This window comes from Anticarsia gemmatalis, chromosome 21 (genome assembly GCF_050436995.1).
Source record: "Anticarsia gemmatalis isolate Benzon Research Colony breed Stoneville strain chromosome 21, ilAntGemm2 primary, whole genome shotgun sequence".
Classification (NCBI taxonomy): Eukaryota; Metazoa; Arthropoda; class Insecta; order Lepidoptera; family Erebidae; genus Anticarsia; species Anticarsia gemmatalis.
The window spans coordinates 2,058,129-2,081,860 of NC_134765.1; positions in this window are offsets into that span (position 1 = coordinate 2,058,129).

Sequence of the window (23,732 nt, forward strand, 5' to 3'; positions counted from 1 at the left end):
TCCACGCGGATGGTTTATTAGTTCAAGGGCTATCTAATCATGTTGCATGTTCGCTCGTTAGTGAAGTGCATCAACAGTTTGACGCCTATTGCGTAGTGCATGTAGTGCATGTATAGCATGTATTGCATGTGTTAACTGTTCCAACTGTCTCATTATCTCGTACAATGTTGCATCAGACTTGTGTTGGGGTAGCGTGTTTGTTGCTTAATTGAAAACATTAGGAATGTAGTTTTAGGCGGTTTAGTTAGGAAAGGCCACTGTAAATAGACATCTGGCATGAAATATTCTATATCTGTCATTAAAAGCAACTAAAGATACGTAGAAAACACAACCCTTCCTACTATCTGCAAGTTACTTAATAAATTTTAGGGAATTAAGTACACCGGTCGATAATAGATAGAATAGATATAAGATAAGATAACACAGGATAATATTGAACCCAAGCAATTTTTCCACGCGGGCAAAGTCACGGACAGAAGTTAGTTATTAGAATTTCAATTTGATATCCTTGGTAAATTCGTATACGTGGCAGTGTGTAGTCTCTACTTAAACCCCATGGGAGGAAGGTGTGATGTTATTATGCTAGGCGTTGAAACTTTCGCAATTCATGAATAATTTTAATACGACAGTGGATAAGGGTTCCAGAGAACTCTCGGTTGCAGCTGATGCAAGGAAACGTCAAAAAACAGAGGTAAAATACTTGCAACGTACCTTTATGTAGTTGAAAGATGATTAGGGCCAAACGAAGGTGCCGGGACAATTTTGAAGCGTTTATAGAAGAATAGCCAGTGATACCAAGCGGCTGTGGGATTCAAAAGTATATACGAAAAGCCTTCGCCCGCACACTTTCTAATTAATAAAATATTTAGATGCTATCACATGGCTGGTCTATTAAATTCGGTCTAGATCAGCATGTTTATTATCAAAGTAACTTAGTTGATAACTATTGTAGGTCGATTTGATAGCCACTATGCAACATAACACATTACTGATCATCATTTTAGAAATTAAACCAAGTATAGAATAGTGGCTATCAAACGGTTGTCAAATTGTCAAGTAAGAAACATAATAGACCCCCAGGGATGTGCCCACTTTTCATTCATGTCCGAATAGAAGAAGACATAGAGAGCAGTCTGTCAATAATAGTACGATTTTAGCTAACATGAGAGGCGCTCATAGCCAGTTGTGCTCACCGGTCGCTAAACGATCTGTGGGTTAAGCACCGTTGGCGCGGTCATTCTATAGATAAGTGACCATATAGTGGTATTTGAACTGAGCATCTTCGTGCTTCGGAAGGCACGTAAAATGTTGGTCCTGGTTGTTCTCAATTAAGATAATAGTCGTTAACCCATGTCAAAGGCCTCTCGGGCGGCTCGAACAACTTTGACACTAGGTTGAACATTAACCATACGATAGATAGCTAACATGTGAGTAGCTATCTCTACAATTCATAAAAATGCAATTCCCCAAAATTTTAATGCATCAAGTTGCTATCTTTTTGTGTAGCGGATGAACTGAGATTGTTCCAGCCCCTCGGAATTCCCCATGGAGCCGTTGGATGTATGTTTGACATTAATATGTGTCGGTGAGCCCTCCGTTATACTTGAACTTTAAGAGTCCGTGGAGCCAGGTTACGAAGGGCTGACTTATATCATAACCCTTCTCATACTAAGTTTCTTTATAACTTTCGTAAGACCATATATATGTGAGTGCGTAGGTATATAATATTTCGTATATTTATAGATAAAATTGACACATTTAATATTGACTATTTTAAAGAAAAAAAAAGGGTTTACAAAATGTGCTATTTCTTAGAACGTAAACAAAAATAACATGAATACTTATCATACATACGTAGTAATACGCCTGATATACCCGATGGTGTAGACAGAGGTGTCTGAAAAACATCCCCGTTTACCTATTAATAATGCTAGTCCCGTATAATAAGGGGCGAGCTTAATACTTCCTAGTACATAAATCAAATTAATGCTTCCAAGTACATAAATCAAATGAATACTTCCAAGTACATATATCAGTAACCAAAAATTAGAAGTCAGCCTTGTAATACCAGCGACAGCCTATAAAGACAGTTGCATGGCGACCACCTATAGTCAATTGCGCAACTCGCTCGGTATCTCCCACAAAACATCCATGCCTAGATACAGACAGAAATAGGAAATCTCTCAACCGTTCGTTGAAAAGCCACTTGGGCTCTCAAACATCGTCCTTCGTCCTTAACAAGCATTTTAATAGTAAAAACGCAAAGAAATACAAAGTCCTAGTCAACCCGGCCCTGAGTGGATCCAAACACAATTGCTAACTACTCGAAACGTCTTACTTTTGAGCGAGTAAATAGAAAAGTACTCGAAGAACGTCACTACTCCGTACTTATATAATTCCGACGTTATTACTCGAGGCTTCAGTACTTTACGTCCTTTATTCCTATTATCTATTGACGTATATTTGCATCATGAAATATTATGGAACAGCTGAATATATTTCCATTTCAATTGCGTCCGAATTTCGAGTTTAAATGGACTTTGGGAGTATTTTAGTAATTTTCATGCTATTTCGTGTCAACTCTCTGCTTTCATTTATAGAGAATCCTGTGATACAGTCTTAAATGAAACGAAATATTTAACTACATTACATTAAAAAAGGATATTATACGAACTTCACAAATATTTCAAAGCAAAGAAACAAACACCACACTTCTAAATAAATCGCTCGGTTTATTTTCTAATTACTGATAACAAAGTCTATTCTGTTTCTATGAATGATCGACGATTATATGACATTCTAATTTCCAGTTAATCCTCTGGCATTGATTTAATTCTCAAGAAAAGCCAGCTGCAGTGATAGTTGGCCTCGTCTGCTAAAGGACAGATGGTCGCTCAAGCGGATAAGTCGTCGACTTGATACCGCGAATTGGCCAACGTAGCGCGGAGGCTCCTAGTGCGATGGACCGAGAGCAATGGCTTGAAAACTGCAGCTAGGTAAGTATATAAAACAGATTAGATTCATCGTCCTATGTGTACCAGGCTGTTAGCAATCGGTAGAAGGTTGAAAGAAGATTTTCTCATTTTGACAACATGTGCATGCAATGGATTACGTCGTCACCTCCCTTTTTTTATAGTTGACTCCAATCTTCCTGAGACAAATATTTGTAAGACGAATACAAGTAACTGTTCCGAGTTTACATGCAACTTTGATACAGATAATAACTATATGAATTTAGAAGTATGTTGTGCAATGTAGGTATGTATGTTTTTTATTCAGTTCTAACACAATTTCTGTCTGCACTTTCATTTTCTGTGTCTGTTTAGTTTGTTTGTGCTGTGCAAAGATGAGATTAATTTATGAGCAGCATACACTATAGTAAACACAGTATAACATATTGCTAGTCAAACTAACCACATATTCCTATTCACGCACAACTTCGATCATTAAACTTAATGGGTAGAGTTGAATGGGCCTCCAAGTAATCAACGCAACACTCGCGATACATCTCTGTTCTAACACGCATTATAATACGTACTAACTATACTTGTGTATTAGTTACCAGAGCACTCGGAATTACATCTCGGCAATGCTCAATATGCCTAAAAACAAGACTATTGAAGCTAAATTGAAAGGTTTCTTACCAATACTTGGGATTTACGCCCAATTATGAACATTGTAAATTATTTATTTAGATTGTTATGAAACCATACCCCATGATTCTACGCATTATAAATTACTTATTCAAAATTGTGATATATTTGTTGTTGGGAACGGATTGAGGTAATTGAATGAATACTATCCATACTAATATTATAACTTTTAAACCATTCTCTCAGGTATAACTAAAGTTACTAAAATTAGCTATACGAGGTAACGCAAGCATGTTTTCAAATTCAAAGTATTAAACTTTACTATCAGTAGATATAACCTAAAAGCTATCAAGTAACACGCAGAACAAATATCAGGTGAACATAAAACTTTTGAACCTCCACACGCGATCGTCCTCGTGTTTAATGATTCAGAAATGTGCTACAAGTCGACATGTTAGTATAATGCGTCCCTAAGTGCGAATCCGAGTTTATTGTCTACACATGTGCTACTCCGTTATTCAAAGTACTTTGGCACATTATCAAGGAGGCTGTAGCAAAGCCTTCTAAACAGGCCCGTCATCGGTAAATGAGTAAGACAATGCGCAGATTACAACCGCAACTGAACTCGTTACAGTAAGCACGGAGCTAAAACCAACGTTATTATAATTAACTTTAGTTTCACCCATTTCCGAATTACAGACGCCGTGTATAATTGCTGCGGTGAACGACTAAACGATGGTAGGTAAAATAAAAGTACTATTTCCAGTTCAAGTAACCCGAACTCACCTTAATATTGTTGGATAAGCCGCAAAGCAATCTGGAATTCTTAAAAGAATATAAATAACGTAACGAACAGACACTGATTAAGATTAGATTCTTGTAGGCATCGTGTTTTTGCTGACGGTGGAGCGTCAGCGATAAAAAAATAGGCTTGGTAGAATACCTATTAATAATAAGAAGTTATATACCTCCTTTAATAAAGTGAGATGTTCAAGCCCCAATATGTATAAGAAAAACTTATTCGAAAAACAGAAATGTAGCGATCGAACTCCAATAGTTATGATTCGGGACATTAGCCCACAGCCGTCGAGCGGAACAACGCGGTGAAAACTTCTTTCATCGCACCACTGAACGCTTTATATCTAGTCTGTTCATACCTATTTCTTCGAACTTGAAGCACTTTATAATATTTTTCACTCGAGACCAACTTTCCTGCTTAATGTAAAAGAATTTATTATATTGAGATGTGCATAAGTATTGTGAATTGTGTGAATAATTTCTTTCAAGATCTTTTGGTCATAGTTTTGTAAGCAGTGGAATGATTTCTTGAGAAATTTCTGGAAACATAAACATTAAATGGCAAACGGCGGTAACGCAATAACGAAGTTGTAATTATTCACAAAGACCAATGGCTAATCTCCATACATAATTTTACCTTTTAACATAGGTTTATCGATGGTGAATATAAAGGTTACAAGAAAAATGTTCGTATCTTAAGGAACCATTGAAGGAAGCTTCCAGTAGCAGATAGTCACGATATTTTCCTTCGTCGTTAAAATGGACGTTCATTAATGTCTAGCACGCGTGACTCGAGAACGACGGGAGAGTGTTCATTTGACTCTTTTATTTACTGCAGAAGGTTAATGGTATAAGGTTATCGCTGCACCAACTTAACTATCTAAATATAAACCTTATTTCGAGATGCTGAGACTTTTAGTAGCAATCAAGTTTTGCCAGCGAATCTCCGCTTAAAAGCATTTCAAGTCCTGCTCAAGACGATATTAGATACTTCATTTACAGCAAATTTTGCTTTTACTAAGAAAATGGGTTGCAGAAATACTTAAGTTTAAATAGCCTCTATTACCTGGGATCACGAACTTTGAGTGAGCGGTAAATATTTGCAAATTAATTTTACGGCGTGAATAACAACATCGCTACCTACAGAACTCAAAATTCAAATCGTTAATACCACGCTACATTCAAGTAATAACTACGAACCATAAACATTTATTCGAGAAGATACCTATCGCATGTCATAGGTACGTAGTGTTATTACAACCACTTCAATTTTATATCACACTCCTGTAAAATAAAAATAAAGCTCCATCCCGCTGTGACCAGTATCATCACATCGTAGCAATACACATAAAATGACTAAAAGAAAACGTGTAATAATTATGAAAAACAGCGCAGTAACACAATTATTAGTAAAAAATATTTCGCAGTCGTATTCGACAGTTGCGCGGGTGGGAAGGGGAGGTTCGGTGGGGTGTTTGCTCCCAGTCTGCTTGCAATAAAACCGTTACAAGCTGTAGACAGATTTTGTGCCCCCTGGCCGTCTGCGAATGGAACTGAGTGATGTAATAATTCCATCGTAAACGAACTGCCTTCAAGATGTGCGTCTGCGGGCGATAGATTAACGTTAAATGCGTTTGTACTACGAATGAATGGATGTGGGTTTGTTACTTCGTGTGCGTGGCACTTTATGATGAATCTTACAAGTTATAAGTTATAATTAGCTAATGTATTTCATAAGGTAAGGTTGAATACTTATTGTGTTAACATCAAGTTCGTGGTTTTTATTTACGGACTCAAATTCTCATAAAACAGACGCTAAAATTTATTTACGTCCATTTGCCTATTTTTGGAAATAATATCGGTTTCTTGAGCGAATATTTATTATTTCCTTATCACATTTTATTATAAAAATTTGCATGTTCCTCCTCCCGAGCTCTTGAAGGATCTCATTTCAGTAACGGCTGTTGCCAAATGCTTGCTAATATGAGCAAAAAGCTCCACAAAATGCATTTTTATTTTTGGATGTTTTTGCGACGCCTGACAGTGGATAATTTAATACTGCAATATGAAAAGACCCTTACTCACAGTTGTTAGCCTTCGCTCACACGTTTTCAAATAAAATATGCACGCCGCAACACGGTTACCTCGATGAACTTTTGAATTTTCAGTTCAGATTTACATGTGGGGGTTAGTTCGCGAATCTGTTTTGTTTATCAAAACTCCACCCTTGTTTCCAAATATACAAACCAATATAGACAAGATAAAGAACGTAAGTACCCATTTAAACGGCTGAAACCGGTTTTTTCGGTTCATAAAATAAATTGTGGTCTAAGCTCCGGTTGGGTAGCGCTCGGCACAAGTCTATGTATGTGTAGACATTAAATTAAAAGTCCGGTTAAGAGGGTAAACGACACGGCTCATTGGATAATAAACGATTATTGCCGCCCATAGTGTCCATTTTATAAGCTGCTTTTTTAGATAATGTTTGCGATAATTTTTAAAATAATTGTCGAAGCGAATGTTGCAGTGGTTTGGTCAGAATGCCGTCGCCACTGTTGGGGTTGTGTGTTCGATACTCAGGCGTGACAAATGTTTTTGTGATTCACATATACTCGGGTCTATGGGGTCTGATTGTTCGTATATTCGCAAAACTACCATTGACACTAGATTAGTACTGAATGCAATAGTTTTCAGCCAATTTAAAAGTATACTGTCATTGAGTCTAGATTTTTATATGTGTTTCTTGTTCCGAAGAGTTGAGAGCAGTAAGAAGTGAAGTAATTCCAGCTTGTTATCTGTTAAGTTGACATCACGATACAAAAGAAAGAGCTTCCGTAACTTTTCTTAAGTATTTTTGTTCTTGTTCAAGATTATACCAGTGGGACGTGGGTGCATCGGTACAAGTCACATAAAATACAATAAATGCGAGCTTTGCATTACCCTATTATAAAAAAGATTTTACCGGCTCTAAAAAAGAAGGATTAACACACAGGAATTTTTGAAGACGGGTTTTTTATTTATTAATACCAATGACAATCTATTACATTGAGGGCCAGTCCCCAACCTGCACTTGGCCAGTGTGGTGGACTCAAGGCCTAACCTCTCTCTCGATCGGGAGGAGACCCTTGCCCAGCAGTGGGACAACAATGGGTTATAAAATAGCAAATAAACATACAGCATGATTACATTTATGTGGGTAAGATATTCCCGTAGAACAAAGACACCGTACCATTCAAGAATAATTGATGTTCGTTTAAAACCACTCAATAAAGTGCAATCAATTTACTAAGTGTAGTACAACACGAACTTTGCGAATCGCTATACAACTCGCAATCGGCGAATCTCCTCCATAAAAGAATAATGTGTGTACTTAACCAGATTACTTCGTTAGTGTGATTACGAACAACAAACACTCTGAGTTACACAAATAAATACCATTAGCAGTTGTAACGAACTGTCGTTAACGTTCATTTTAGTCGTTCTAATTGCTTGTTGAATGTCTCTTTGCTAATTAATTCCTTTCTAGACGGTATCCAAAGTTTATCTGTAACCAATACGTTGAACTGACTACTGATGGCTTGTTCCCTTTGCGCTGTACAACTACATATGTCTAGATGTAGTAGAAGATGTAGTCTGCTAAGTTTAGGCAATACTAGCGGAGATTCTAAAGATAACTCACTACTAAAGCTACTAAAATAAGCTTAAGTACAGTTCAAACTTCCGTCTAATTACTCGATTTTAATGTTCAAAAAAGTGGAATAAGAAATAGTTGAAATAAATCAATTTTTTTTTATTAATGTTTAAACTATCCTGCAAGAAAATAGCTTTTATGGTCGCAGTAAACTACAAGATAACGCAATTATTCGGTAAAGAAACCTAAAAAAAAACCCGAAAAATAATTTCGTTTCCTAAAAAGTTTATAAAGCCAGTTTGCAACATGTAAGTGAATATTAAAGCGGTCGGTAAATCGGGTGAAGTAATAAGAGTAAGATTAGAGTACCTGCCACGGGCACCAGCGCGGCGGTGCAGTGGTGCAGGGGTGTGAGGAGCAGGCAAAGTTTTCAGCTTCCCTGATTAGTCTAGTTGTTGTCAGTGTCGGGAATTGATTAAGGTTTAACTTACCTGCATTCACTCACAGGCCACGGTTAAGGTGATGTTTTAGACGCAATTATCTCTGTATTGATCGCTTTACGTGATACATTTTTGTATCGTTTAGTTTGTCATGTAAACTTACCTGTTTTAATTATGTATTGAAAAGTTTGTGGTTTGAGATTATTAAACCTTTGTATTGGACACGTGGCCAGATATTTGCTAAGTCAAACGTTAAATTAATACTTTAGGTTTGTATAAAACGAACTTTTTGACATTAACTTAGATCTATTCATTACCTTCTAATTGCTTAAGCTTAATCTGACTTTAATTAAAGAACGTCTTATTAAAACACGTTTTTATTTTAATTAGTAAGCTGTTGTAGACAGGCGTAAATACCAATGTTCTAAATTCTAACAAGTTTGAGAGTAACGCGTGTCGCGAACACCTCGCCTCCACAATCTTAAGTGAATAGTTTCTAAACTTGACACAACTACAGCGACTTGATGCATACATGACACAGGTTGATTAAAAAATAAAACAATAATTTACACGTGCACATTTCTACGTGCACTTTTACACTAGGCACAATCCTACACAGAAAGTCACGAAAGCCAGTGTGTGACAAAGGAGTGGTGTGTTTGAAGCCACCAAACAAGAATCCACTCCGTCTTTTTCAGTTCCTTTTCTGAAGCAAAACATTTACGAGAAAGCAGGATGTTTTTTCAGTTTTTTCCCATACACGTTCCGACACTAATGGCAAAGCACGAAATACCTCAATTTTTCAAAATATCGCTGTAAAAATTTTCGCAACGAGGGAAATGATTTTCCCGCAAACCGCAGCAGCATTGTGTTATAGCGGAAAAATAAAAAGGAAACGCACGCGACTCACAATGCTCCCTGCAATATGTTATAAACTTGATAACGTGCTACCAAACATTGTTGTGATAACAGCACATAGCAGTACAATATAACGTTGTCGTCACAAACCCGGGGGACACTTGTTTTTTCCGGAACTCCTTTGTGTACAGAGTTCGTTATACGGCAGAATGTTGTATTAAATACCCCTTGAATGGTATTTTCCAAGAAATTATTATGTTGGCAAAAGTAAAGGACAATGAAAAGTGACATTGAATAAAAAGACGAGCTATTTGTATTGTTAAAAGGGCATATTTGTATTACTAGTTATTTACGTTCTTTTGTATTGTACGTTACAAAGAAACAAGGGAGAACTTGTACAAGAAATACGATAGTTTGGGAAAATCTGTTCACTACCGAACAAGATACTGGAGATTTCTTCTTATAATGTTTATAAGTTATGTAGTTTTATTGTGTAATGGTAAATAATGTATTCGACTTTATGTTCATAGTAAAGCCAATTGCTTTAACAAAAGGTAGACTTTTGGTTTTATCATTTTAGTTTACACGAATCTACAAATTAAGCTGCCGGCTGACCACGTTATATTCGCTAGTGTTATCATTGTGGGCAGTGCAAAAAGGCGGCGATGACATAAGATAACACTGCAGCGGCGGCACGTGTGCACGACACTGGCCGAGTGAGTCGCGTGGACACAGACACAGCCTGAGCCAGCTTCACACCGCAATGCAGACCCATCTGTTAGTTACCCTCCCACTTAAACTATTAATGATTAAAATTAAACATGTTTTTAGTCAATTACTTATAATCTATTAAGATCACGGCGTATTGATAATTATCGGATAACCTACCAAAAAGGTAAAGGGTTTTCCGATGTATAAAAGTAATTCACACTTAGACACTTATACAAAAGTAGTGAAATCGGGGCTTAATCATTTAAATATTGATTAATTATATTTAAATATGTATAGCTCTTAAACACTATTTGACGATTATAAATAGAGGCTTATAATTTTTGCACGTTCGTCTCATTTACTGCCTATCTTATGAGCTGGAACGAATTAGAACTATTAAAACAGGACATTACCTTCTATATAATATATAGTGTGACGTCTAAGTATTGTTTTAAACAAACTTTTACTTCCTTTTACCCTGAGAGCGGCGAGTTTGCAGGTTGATATTTTCACACCATTTCCAATAAACGACTATACGAATAAAATTTATGCTTCGAAGACTAAAGCAGGAAACTTTTTAATGACGTAAATTCAGTGCAGTAATCAAGAGTTTTTATGTCATTTACAGACGGATTTGGGTTGATTTTTCCACCGACAAATAAAATAATTTGACGAAACTTTGACGTAGGTATCGTACCTAAACACATAACAAATACCTAGGTAATTCTATAGTATGTATGGAAGAATTTTTATCAGACAGATTTTGATAGATTGTATGGAACACCGAATAAACTTTTCCAAATACGTTGGGCAACATTACACAAATAATACATTCTGAGGTTACTGAATAGCAAAAATCTGCTTTTTTCAGTACTTTAAATTTGTTATTTATTTATTTACTTAGTCTTCGGTCAATCAGGTTGCCAGCTGAAATTGCAACGGTAACTTAATTACCATAGCTTTCAAGTCATTATGTCATAACCAAAAACTAGTCTTTTTATCAAAATTATCTAGTTTAATGTTATCCTGCACGTGCTAAAAAGTCATATATATTTCGTTCTAGATATTATGTCATATCTATCATATCGACGGCTCGACAGTGAACGATGAAGATTGTATATACGGTCAAGCTTTTAAGTGCAGTTACAATTTTGATGCAATGCTTTTGTTTACTGAAAATAGTATTATTTAAAATTATTTTCAAATATTAATAACTGACTAAAAGAGCCAATTCTTTCACTATACGATATTAAAATTTTTGGAGCAGATTCGCCATATTCGTATCTGAAAATGAAGCTGATAAGTAAACCTCAAAATGATTCTTCAAGTAATGATAAGGGTGACGAAAGATCCGATCGACATTAAATAAAAAAGTAATTGAACTTCTGATTTAATGGACGGAAAATTATTAGTGGGTTAAGAAACCCTTGCTGCGAACATTCTGTAGATAGGTAGACCACTATGCTGTCACCTCTCTACAGCACGTAAAAAGTCGGTCTCGGTTGTAATCAATTAAGATAACAGTCATTAAGCCAATTATAAACTTCATTGGTACCTTGATTTCAAACATCCATGCGAATAATTTTTGCGAGTAAAAGTCAGTGTAATATAAATAACTTGTAACAGAACGAAGTTTCACCCACAAGGTAACTTGGAATAGTGTATTACTCAACCCGGCCATATATCAGTCAGATCCCGGGATTTCACTAAAATATTTCAAAGAATTTGTTATTTCACAGCCACCGACAACAAACAGTACATTTTTTACAACATGTACAATGTTCGAACAGTTTGACACGACTTTTTAATCAAATGTTTTACATTCAAAATCAATGAAAAAATAAAGCAAAATGAATATGATTTTTCCAGTGAATGTGAGTTATTTAATAAATCGTCAGATCATCGCTATTATTTGAAATACGAGAGCATTTGTAGCATTCACGATTAATTTATGTCATTTTTTATATCAGAACTATATGTTATTTCTACTTTACATACAAATATACAAAATCACATATTGTTTCGAAGCTAGCACAGTAACCAATAGTGCCACGTGATATCTTTTTTGTATCGTATATTTTATACATTAAATCGTATTAATTCCTGAACAAGTATGTTCGGGAATTAATACGAGTTTTACTATTATATTATAAAATCATAGCTTGATATTTTGCTCGGATCGTGGTCGCAAGCTGACAAACTTCTTTTACTCCATTGTCACCTTTGCTACTTTAGGTTTACGAAACGTTCTTATGAAGGTACAGTCAACTATGGCATATTTACTTTGCCGTTGTAACTTTTCCTACACATTTAAGTTACTAATTTAGTTTAATAATAAAGTATTACTAAACAAAGACTTTCATAAAAAAATGACTTTTGTTAAATTATACATGTACCAAACACAAATACCAGTAAAAATCCCTAAATTTTGCAGTTGGTTAAGTTAACATGGCAAAGTAAGGATGTCACAGTTGACAGTAGGTAAAAATATAATTGGTTCAAGTGTCTTGTTATTAGAGTATATTAGAGTATATTATTCTTGTTATTAGTAACCTCATAATTTATATAGAGGCAAATAAATGCAGTGTCGGTGACAGCGGGCCGCCATGCTCATTTAGATTGCGACGCGGCGACCGACGGTGCCGTGGGACGGTCTCCACTTCCCTCCGCCGACCCGAGGGGAGAGGCCCGGCAAGCAAATCTGCTAATAAACATATTATAAAGTATTGAATAACGCACCGTTCAATCAGTATTTGAATAAGAGCTAGCCGGTTTATTGTGTCATAACTTTAAAGATATAAGCTATAGTAAATAAAGACCTATAATTGTTTCACTTCTGGGCAAGAGTTCTCCGCAATTGAACTAGGGTTACAGACTGAGTCCATCGCAATAGCCAACTGTGGTTCATCAGATTGCTAAAAAAGCGCTCTCTATGTCTTATTTCCATTGTTCAAATCGAACCACACGATATTAAAAACCTACAAGATAAATCACGGACGCTAGTCCCTAACCGCCATATAAGTTACGTTACAGAAATTCTAATTCTGTAAAAACCTCAAGTCTCGCCGTAAAAAGTTGTGAGATCTTTATAATACCAAGTCGATTAATCTATTTAGTCTCTACATAAAGGACCTTCTGTCTTAAGTTATTACGTATGTTATTATCATGCCAATTTAAAAAAAAAAATATCTTTAAAACAAATAGACCGACCTGGCCATCGCATGATTTGATTAGTTAATGCTCCTGAAATGTTAATGGCGAATTTGTGATTTCTTGCGATGACCAAGTCGATCTATTTGTTTTAAAGATATTTTTTTTTTAAATTGGCATGATAATAACATACGTAATAACTTAAGACAGAAGGTCCTTTATGTAGAGACTAAATAGATTAATCGACTTGGTATTATAAAGATCTCACAACTTTTTACGGCGAGACTTGAGGTTTTTACAGAATGTTTTTGATGGCATCTCACTTCTTTTTGTAGAGCGAACATAAGTCCAATTTGTATGGAAAGACGTTTTTTTTTTCATAATTCAACATATTTTCCTATGGGAATGTTGTTCGGTTTCATGGGCTAAACACCCTTACCCACCCTATACCCCCTCCCGTTAGGCCTCATATAGTAGGTACCTATTTACACCTATTTATTTTATTTTCTACAGTAATACTAATTCATTAACTGCAAATGTAACCTTGTAATCTTATACATTTATATGGGATTACAAAGTTATTGTTGCAGTTGGTGTATTTAGAAAACTGGACCGAAATTAGAAAATATTAAATTTTTCCCATAATTAAAACACTAAACCCTATTTGTATTCCAAATTTTAAGCTTCTAAGTCTGCTAGAAGTACCTTAGACTTTTGATGATCGGTGAGTCAGTGAGTCAGTGAATCAGTGAGTGACAAAATTCAAAATTTTAACAAGTTGTCATTCTTAAACTACTGGTTCAAATTAACTGAAATTTTAAATATACCGTGTTTATACAATGACTGATTAGTTGCTGAAAATCCAGGCTTCTTGTTTTATCCACAACGAAATTATAGGGGTGTCCAAAATAGCCCGAATTGCTTCGAGAAAAGGATGTTACGGCCGTGCCGCTTTTTTTTTGCTCGACTTGCGGGGGCACTTCCGTGCCCCCAGATCGTGAATACAAAGTTCCACAAGAAATATATTCCAAAAATATGCTTTATATTTTCACTGTTTCCGCAGATTGTTTCTCGACACGAACCCTACAATGTATCACTCATAACTCAGCCGAGTAAACGGATACACCCCGCGGCGAGTGCGTCGCCTTGAGCCAGCTTCAGCCTAAAATATACACCACAAAAGAATACGACGCCTACTTTCTAAAATACACTTAACGCGAAAAAATAAAAGTGTTAAAGTTAACATGATGTATGCGCTAACAAGCAGATATTGTGACACCATGATGTTCAGTCGCAAAACGTTGTTGACAGCATTTCACAGCGCGCGGGTGCAGGCGTTTATACTGCATTTTCCAACAACAACACCGCTAAGTAGAGCCAGACTCGACTCGGCGTCTTCTTTACAACGTTTTACCAATTTTCTGCCTGTTTCATGAACTGATGAAAGATGTTTGTCTTATAAAGTGCAACATTTAAAACGACGCGGCGCTAAATTACGCCTGAAGTTGATGGCAAATATTTCTTATTTTACACAGTTTGGGCCGAGATTTTGTTAAATAAACGGAATCTATAATATGAATTCAGCCTTTTATAGTCACGAGTTCAAATAGATTCAAATTTAAACTGTCTCCACTGCGGGATATTGAAGAAAAATGTCGAACGGAAACCGCACGTTAATAATAAAAGTTGAAACGTGTAAAGTGCTCGAAGGAAGCGAAAATAGCGGATCGCTTTGGACTTGAATTATCGACGCAACGCCGATGCATAGAGTGCCGAGTACTGCCGAGCGCCATGACAGACATTCCATTAAATTCTGCTTATGTTACGTCGTGATGGAGCTTCGCATCAATATGTTCTATGTGAACATTTGAAAACTTTGAAAAGTGATAAATATTTTGCTCTTGTTCAAATTTTAACATGATTTTGTTAAATAGAGATAAATTAATCTATCAATAGGAAATTGGCATTTGTGAATAATTTAATAATGAAATGGAAACAAAATACCAATTTCAACTAGGTATAATATTAAATCATATTTTTATCTAGAAACGAATTTCACAAATATTATAATGATTGTTCAGCAATATGGCAAATATCCACGTACAACATGAAAGCTACAAAATACACGAAGCCGCGAAACATGCCTTAATGAACACAACATTATCAAGCAACATTTACACGATAAATATAAGATAGCAGGTACAGCTGAAATTTTCTCCATCTACGAATTTACATGTGAATGAGTCCAAAACGAAAACGTTAGGTATAACAGGGAATATTTGATTCGGAACACCGCATCATCCAATCAACAACTTAGAGGGTTTGTGTAAATACATTATGTGTGATGTCACATCCGTAGAAATCCGCCTGAGGCCAGGCGCACCCTCTGATTGCCTTTTTTATTGCTTCGCTTTCATACCGTATTTCATCTCAGCCTTTTTTCTCTGGTATAATTAGACTTCTGTTGCGTTTCTCCGATTCATATTATTGATTACAGTTTGCTTTATTAAGATTCTTTAAAGTAAAGTATGGCTTCGATGTCGATTCAATGGATGCTTAAAAACTTAATTAAGTGTTGACTAAATATGGATTACTTTTATAGATAATGGCTTTCACTTTTTCTTTGATTACAAAGTGCCGAATTTTATACATGGTGAGTAGATAATGTAGTACAAACAAAAATAGAAGATTAATGTATGTTAAATACATGTGTGTAGCTTGTTTTTGATAAGTTTTAATTTTAAGAAATACTTAATTGAAAAGTCACTCCTTTATATTATAATGTCAGTGATAAAATCTACTTATCATAAGGCGTTTTTAAATTAACATTGCATTAAAAAATCGCTTTAATATTGAAATCATATGCAGACACCGCTCCGAAATAATTAAAACTTTATTAATCACATGGCAAATAAGAGCTCCTCGTATCAATATTAAATCAGTATTCGATCAATAAACCAATATATTTTACGTAATTCGCAAGTTGATTGGTTTTAATTTATCTTTCTTTCACCGAATTACTGGTATTGAGTGGAAAACAAATAAGAAAGAGTGTCAGTGTTGGCGCGGAACAATGATTAATAAGAGTTCGACAAACTTTCCACTGAGGACTTACCACAAGTTTACGATAACTATTGTAGCTGTAGTTTATAGAGAGGAAATTAAGTCATTTTTTCGAATGGTACTCCTTTGAGTTAAATAAAACAGCATATTGTGTGGAAGACGTTTATTGTTAAATTTTTTTTATAAAACTCAGTTACTCAAGTGGGTGCAAAAACGTAAATGCAAGTATTCACGATTTCACAAAATTTTCGGTTTCAAGGCATTACCTGTCCATTTGCTGAAAACAAATCCCTGCAAATTTTATAAGTCATGATTTCCTGCTACCTATCAATCACCCAGAAAAGATGATCAAATCATCAGACCATAGCTTTTTAAACCACTATACTCTCCAGAATTAAATTACTACACTGACTAACCCGAACCAACTACGCAAAACGCTACCGTAGTAGTAGTTAGTTAACTTGCTTAGTAATTTCAGCAAACTAAATACCACAACGGGTATCGGGGTCGATTCATACAATCGGACGTTAGCCAGCACTTTTCAACTCTATTTTGTCGTGTAAATAGTAAAGTTTGCAACGTAAATACAGGATTTTGTGATGCAAATAGAAACTGGATTTTGCTGCATTTTCACAGTACTTTTGGTTAATTACATCGGGTTCGGAATATCCATCTTGTTTACACACGTTTCGTACACACATTTTTATTTCGGGTTAGGTGTTATCTGCTGATATGTACTTTGGCAATGTGTTTTGGTATTTATAAACATCGTTATTTCAGGACAAAATGGTTAAATAAACACAAAAAAAATCTTATTTTCACAGAAAGGTTTTTAAAATATGTTTTCCTAAATAACAACCTACCAACCTTTCGTAAATACAAATATCCAATACCTCCGAATACTGTTTAACCCTTTTAATATTACGTACTTAACATTTCCAAGGACTTCCGTCCTGCTTAGTGGGTCGGTATTCTCTCAAGAGCAACTGTTGGCAACATGCGGCCTCCACTCACGAAAACGAGTATCCAAGTACTACGGGAACCGCACTTAGAAAATATCTTTGTGGAAGCTAACGACAATACGAATGACCGTATTCTGCAACCCAAAACTTATGGCAAAGAAATTAAAATAAAGTTAGAACTCCGAATTCAATTCTGGGCGACAAGCCAAGAGTCTGTTTCACAATCGTGTTTTTGGGTTAAATAAATTACACGTATTTCTACGTTTGCGGCTAGTAACGTTTTAAAAATTGGATTTGTTTTTAATAAAACGTGTTATTAAGTATTCCATTTTACTCAGATTCACATGTAGGGAGTACATAAAAAATATCTTAATGGCACAAACCTAATTTAGCAGCGTACGTTACAAAAAAAATAGGTAGAGAGCTAATGTTATTTTCACCACTACATGCATGATTACACCGGAGCTCGGAACAAAAACAAAAAAATTGCGACGACAGGACACGTTCTTGGCCACTACACAGTTTCATACATTCGTTGTTTTCATATTAAACTAAAAGCATTCTCCACGTCCTTAATTACACTATCTATCAAAAATTCACGTTGCAGTCGAACCGAGCCGCTAACAAAGACAAATCGGGTAAATTTTCAATCCCATTAAGTTTTCATTCGATAGCTTTCGGCCAGTAATTCTGACGGTAACCGATCTTGTAACTGATTCTCTTTAAGGAAACATTTGACTTTGATGTCATCGACGTTACTCAAAGAACCTTTCTCACAAAAGGGAAGCCTTGAAATGATGAAATTGTTGATCTCAAAATGTACGGCATTTATTAAGCTTTCTCGCTCTAGTAAAGTGCTATAGTATTTCATTTACAGATTACGATCTCTCTGTTCGATTGAATATTTGGCGCTCCATTTAATTTCAAACGGTGAGTTTTATACCGATGTTATCGACATACAAACTCGATGCAACTACACAAATTGCTATCACAACACACATATCGTAATAGATAAATATATGAGTTCAAACAGTCAATTTCCTTTTTACTGTATAATTGCTTCTTTTAAATGTTATCGTTTTACCGCTTCGAAGTAACAAAAACGTGTTTATAAGTCCATCAATCTCAGCGGAGTAGGAAAGGGAATTTAATAAGTGAATGCGTGAACGAAAAGTCATCTCATCACATCAATCAGGAGACCGCGGGTGCGCGCCGCTACAGCCTTCCTTCAGATATTAAATTAAATTAAACCACTCGTGCAGCCGCGTCGAGCGACTCTGTGACTGACAAGACACAGTCGCTTTATAAACGAGCTATAAACGTGCTATAAACTCCACTAAACATCACCACGAACGTTTTGAATATAAATACACACAAATTAACTTTGGGAATATAAACACTAAGTTGACCTCGCCGTTCCGCCCGCATCTTCCCAATGGGAATTTCAGGATAATAGATACGGCCGTTTTTGAACTAGAAGATAATTTAAGTTTCGCAACCGTATCCAAATTGCTTCGATGATTGCTTGTCATAACGAAAAAGATTATAATTTTGGAATTATGTTTTGATAAATGGGTAATGTTATGATTCTGAGCGCACATTTATTTTCTTTAGCCGCGATCTGATCTTTTATAAGGTCGGTATGTAGAACATAATAATATCTTTGGTATACAGGCACCTTCACGTCTTTGCAAATCCATAATCTTTAACATGTTTTCATTACCATATTTATTTATAACTTCATATAAATGTAATATACACTCAACATTACCCCAGCGTATAAAACCAGTCAGATTAAGGAAGCTCATTATTCGCAATTAAAACTTAATGGGCGCAATTTAATCTGTGATGATTTCAGTTAATTATGCATGTCTATAGCAATACTTTCGTGCTGAATGAAAGCCGCATTATGTCAGAAATGGCTTAACTAAAAATAACGGGAAAATTCACCATGTAAATGGAAACTTGGGCTGTGTTTTCATTCAATGGTAATTAATTCGTAGTGGCTGCTATTGAGATAAAAATTACTTTTGTAATTAAAATATAACTAGTATCCCACTGCTGGGCAATAGGCTTGCCGATAAATGAGATCGAAGATGGACTTTGGATGTACTACGGTCAGAATGAGGATTGCATTCTTTTAGAACTGTTTAAAGAGTCATACAAGGCTTTCTCGCGATTATTTTCTACCCCTTTAAGTTTCCAATAGGCATTTAGTTGTCCAATGATATTAACATAAAAAATAACTTCGAGAACTCATTGCCAAGGTTTTTAACCCCCGCTAAATAGCGTAGGAGGCTAAAGCATTCACTACCCACCTATCAACGCCTGACTATCAGGCTTACCGTATTACATGTATCTACAGTTATTTGTTGCATCGCTTAACCGAAGAATAGTCTTCTTCATCTTGGTGGTCAACCTAGTGTCAAAGTTGTTCAAGCCACCCGAAGGCCTTTGACGTGGCTTACCGACTGTTATCTTAATTGACAACAACCGGGACCAACCTTTTACGTGCCCTCCGAAGCACGGAGACGCTCAGTTCAAATACCACTATGCGGTCACCCATCTACGGATTGACCGCTTCAAGGTTCACTTAACCCAGAAATCGTTTACAGACCGGTGAGCGCAACTGGCCATGAGCGTCTCAAAGCCATCAATGCCTTACTATCAAGCTTACAGTATTACATATATCTAGTATCTAGTTATTTGTTGCATCGCTTAACCGAAGAATGGACCACTGAATAAAAGATAAGAAAGTTGTTAAGGATTCTCGCCGAAGTATAGTGTTTCCTATTTAGAATTAGATAGCATTAAGCGGCCCGCAGGGAGAGAGGAAAATGGCCGACGATAACGTTGCAAAATGTTTTTGTTTAAAATCAGATAATGTATCATATTGTAGTTGTATTTGGGGTGGTATAACGACAGGGTGGCTTTTAGAAGATACTTCTTTTAGTAAATACTTCTCGTCGTAGTATATGTACAATTTTTCCCAAGTTTGAGGTAATTATTACGGTTTTAAAGGTGGTAGCGTGATGTTAAATAGCCTAAAGCATGTCTCATGAATTTCACCAAAGTGTACAAAAAAAAGAAAACCGTAACGATGAGAATGGGCTATCTTACAATGAAAGAATTTTTCAAAATCGGACCAGTAGTTCCCGAGATTAGCGCGTTCAAACAAACAAACAAACTCTTCAGCTTTATAATATTAGTATAGATAACCGTGACATAGTCTCCATTATAGCACAGGAACATACAGCAATCTCATTCACGCACTGCCATTATATCATTCACAGTTGAATAAAACTTTAGTACTTCAAATCAAACATCTGAGAAAACCTCCGACCAAATCGACAGCTGTTATTCAGAAATAACGCGGCAAGAAAGCCCAAAAAGTCCTTCAATCGCGACTTACAGTATTAACGGGCCAAATGTTTTGGGATTCAACTCGCAAACTGATCGTCGTTCTACACAGATATATTGTGAACATTTCCAAATAGCTTACCCTTTTTTTGTTCGTTCCTTCATCAGTGGAGTGACAGACGAAGGGTTTCGAAACAATTTCGCCGCCAGAATTCGCTTATTACGATCAACTGCGATAACGCGGGTGACTAGTGCATTGTTACAAGTTGCCTACGATTTTCCTGTTGCTTTTATTCACTATGTGAAGATTGATTGAATTTGTATAAGGAACTTGTTCGATTTATTGTACATACTTTTTTCTCGATATTTTTCATGGGAAAGGAAAAGATCAAAGAACGTTTTGATTTCAACAAACTTTTTTTTTTATCCACTCTAAGTAATCTGATATGACAAAGATAATAATAATGAAATATAAGTGCTATAATCTAGAGTAGACTTTTAACCTTGGAATAAAGTAGATAACATTAACTAGGGAAGCCTACATACATACAGTATACGAATGAGCTTCACCCAAATTTAGTTTGAAGAATGAGAATAACAGCTTGTAGAAAATATAGCTATATATATAATAGCTTTACTTTCAGCCAGTTATCTCTTATAATATAGATCAATGGCTATATGTGTTGCTGAGCGAAAAACTCAAGAACGGCTCGACTAATTCGACTTATTGTTTTTGCAAAACTGACTTTTAAGACACGGGAGAGAGGGGCTAGAAAAAAATCTGAAGAATATGTAAGCGGATCTACGCAAGTCGGTTAGTAATGAATATTATGATCACACGATATTGTAATAATAATAATAATGTCCTCCTAGCCGATACGGCTACGGCGGTCGGTTTCATTGAAACTGGCCATCTGTGCAGGACTTTGTTTTTAGTGTCCAAGTGTGTGCACAATACACAGGTACACTCTCTATTCCATCACTCTCATAGTCTGGTGGGACGGATAACCGACACAACCAGTGAGAGGTCAGGCGCAGGACCGACGGCTTTACGTGCTCTCCGAGGCACGGAGGTCTTCGACCTCAACTTCCCAACTCCGGGCAATCTCTAAGAAATTCTTAACAGAACATCTCAGAAAAGACTTTTTGGCCCGACCCAGGATTCGAACCCGAAACGTCTCGCACGGCAGCCGCATATACTACCGACCGCGCCACAGAGGCAGTCAAAAACACGATATTGTACTAAAGTAATATATGCTTTAGTGACATATTTATAACATTTGAATACACTGAAAATATTCTTAAGAGAGGAAAGAATATGTTTCATACATTCTTCGTAATGGAACATGCTAATGCATGGTAATACCGCTAGATAAATTATTTGACTACATAATCAGCTTATGTATTCACGCGCCACTTAATTTTGATTGTCTGAATATGGCAACAAGCCGTTTCGCAGAAAGTGAAACGACGACGCCCTAAACTTTAAGTTTAGCCCACCGTTTCATCACTCCTAGAATTTGTTTTTATTTACATTGGCTTATTACTATATTCCAACGACTTAGTAGAAAACCTTGTATGCAAGAATTCTGACTGGCAGACGAATACAACATTCGTAATTTAGATGATAAGTGACCCGCAGGCATTTTCAGCCGACGATAGCCTGTTTGATACTGCTACCTTATTTAGGAAATACACAGAATTACTAATTATAAACTAGACAAATCGTGCATGCCTAATCTCTCTACTGAATTGTTACACCTCAGTGTCTGAATAGACACAAAGTTAAGTGGTGCGTACAACATAAATGTATTCATGACCTCACCCTTCAGAGGTGACTAAACTGTAACAGATACACATATCACTTAGTTTCAGGCCTCGGTGTGACAGAGGACAGACCCATTGCTCTTTACAGTTTAATTTCACTGAGCGCTCTGTGCCTTTTGAAAAAAACGCTTTAACTTTGCTTCTGCACGAACTTCGGTCGGAAATCGAAAGAAAACTAGCGATTGTTATCGTTCTGTGACGCTTTGAGTTCAATAAAATGACTTGTGAACTGATGTCGATTTCAACTAAAAATGTAGGATGTATATTTTAAACTACTGAAAAAATATATTGTACAAAGAATGTTTTTAAATGTAAAAATTTTCGACATAATATCTAGTTCAAGTTGTAGCAATATCTAAAAATCACTTATTTTGCGTAGCTATTAATTTAATCTATTCCTTTCTACATAGAGCTCCAATAAAAAATAATTATTTAGCAACAAAAAAGTGTATTAGAGGTATATTTCAACAAATCAGTGATATCATAAAAAACAAGATCGATTCAATTTATTGAAAACAATTCTGCAGAAAAATTAACCATTAAACCTACCTTCTTCTCTGATTTAAAGAAAACCTAAAAGCCAGCTGGTCTATAAAAGAGACTACTATGTTAAAGCTTTACCATGAAACTAATGGCTCCTTTGTCTTGGACTGGATTATGTTCGAGTACCAAAGTACCAGAAGTCTACATTTTCTTGGCAAAAGTCTCCCAGAGGCAGTCTCCAAGTATCCATTCCAACGAATCTAATACATACATAATACCTAGATCGTGTAAAGATTCATGTGAAGGTAACGCATTAGTACGTACACGGGAACGTAACATAATTTATGAAATCCTCTCCGCGAAGCATTCATGGATAATAAACAAAGGTGGGGAAGATTCATTAATCCGGTGACAGCAGGATGTTCGTACACATTATATTAATAGAGCCGTCGCTATTGTGCTCTAACATTATTAAGGAAATTCCGTTTGAAGCTATCGACTCAATTACAGTATTATGTGCCTTTTAGCAACACAATAGTTTCGGGAACAGGACTGACAAGACGTGTACCCACACACAACACACACACACATATTGTACGATGACATGCATTGTGTTCCGACACAGTTATGTCATAAGTGGCCTGTACTAGACATCCTACAATACTTGTTTGTTATATCGTAATGAGATAATGCAGATAGTCGGAAGCAGCCCGCTTGTTAGTGTGAAGTTACAAACGGAATGGAATTAAATTAACCAATTGGATACTGTTGAACTCAGTTCTGATTACTTCCAATCGTCTGCACTGCAGCTCACTCGTGTCTAATCGATAGGTGGATACAGTAACGAATAAGAATA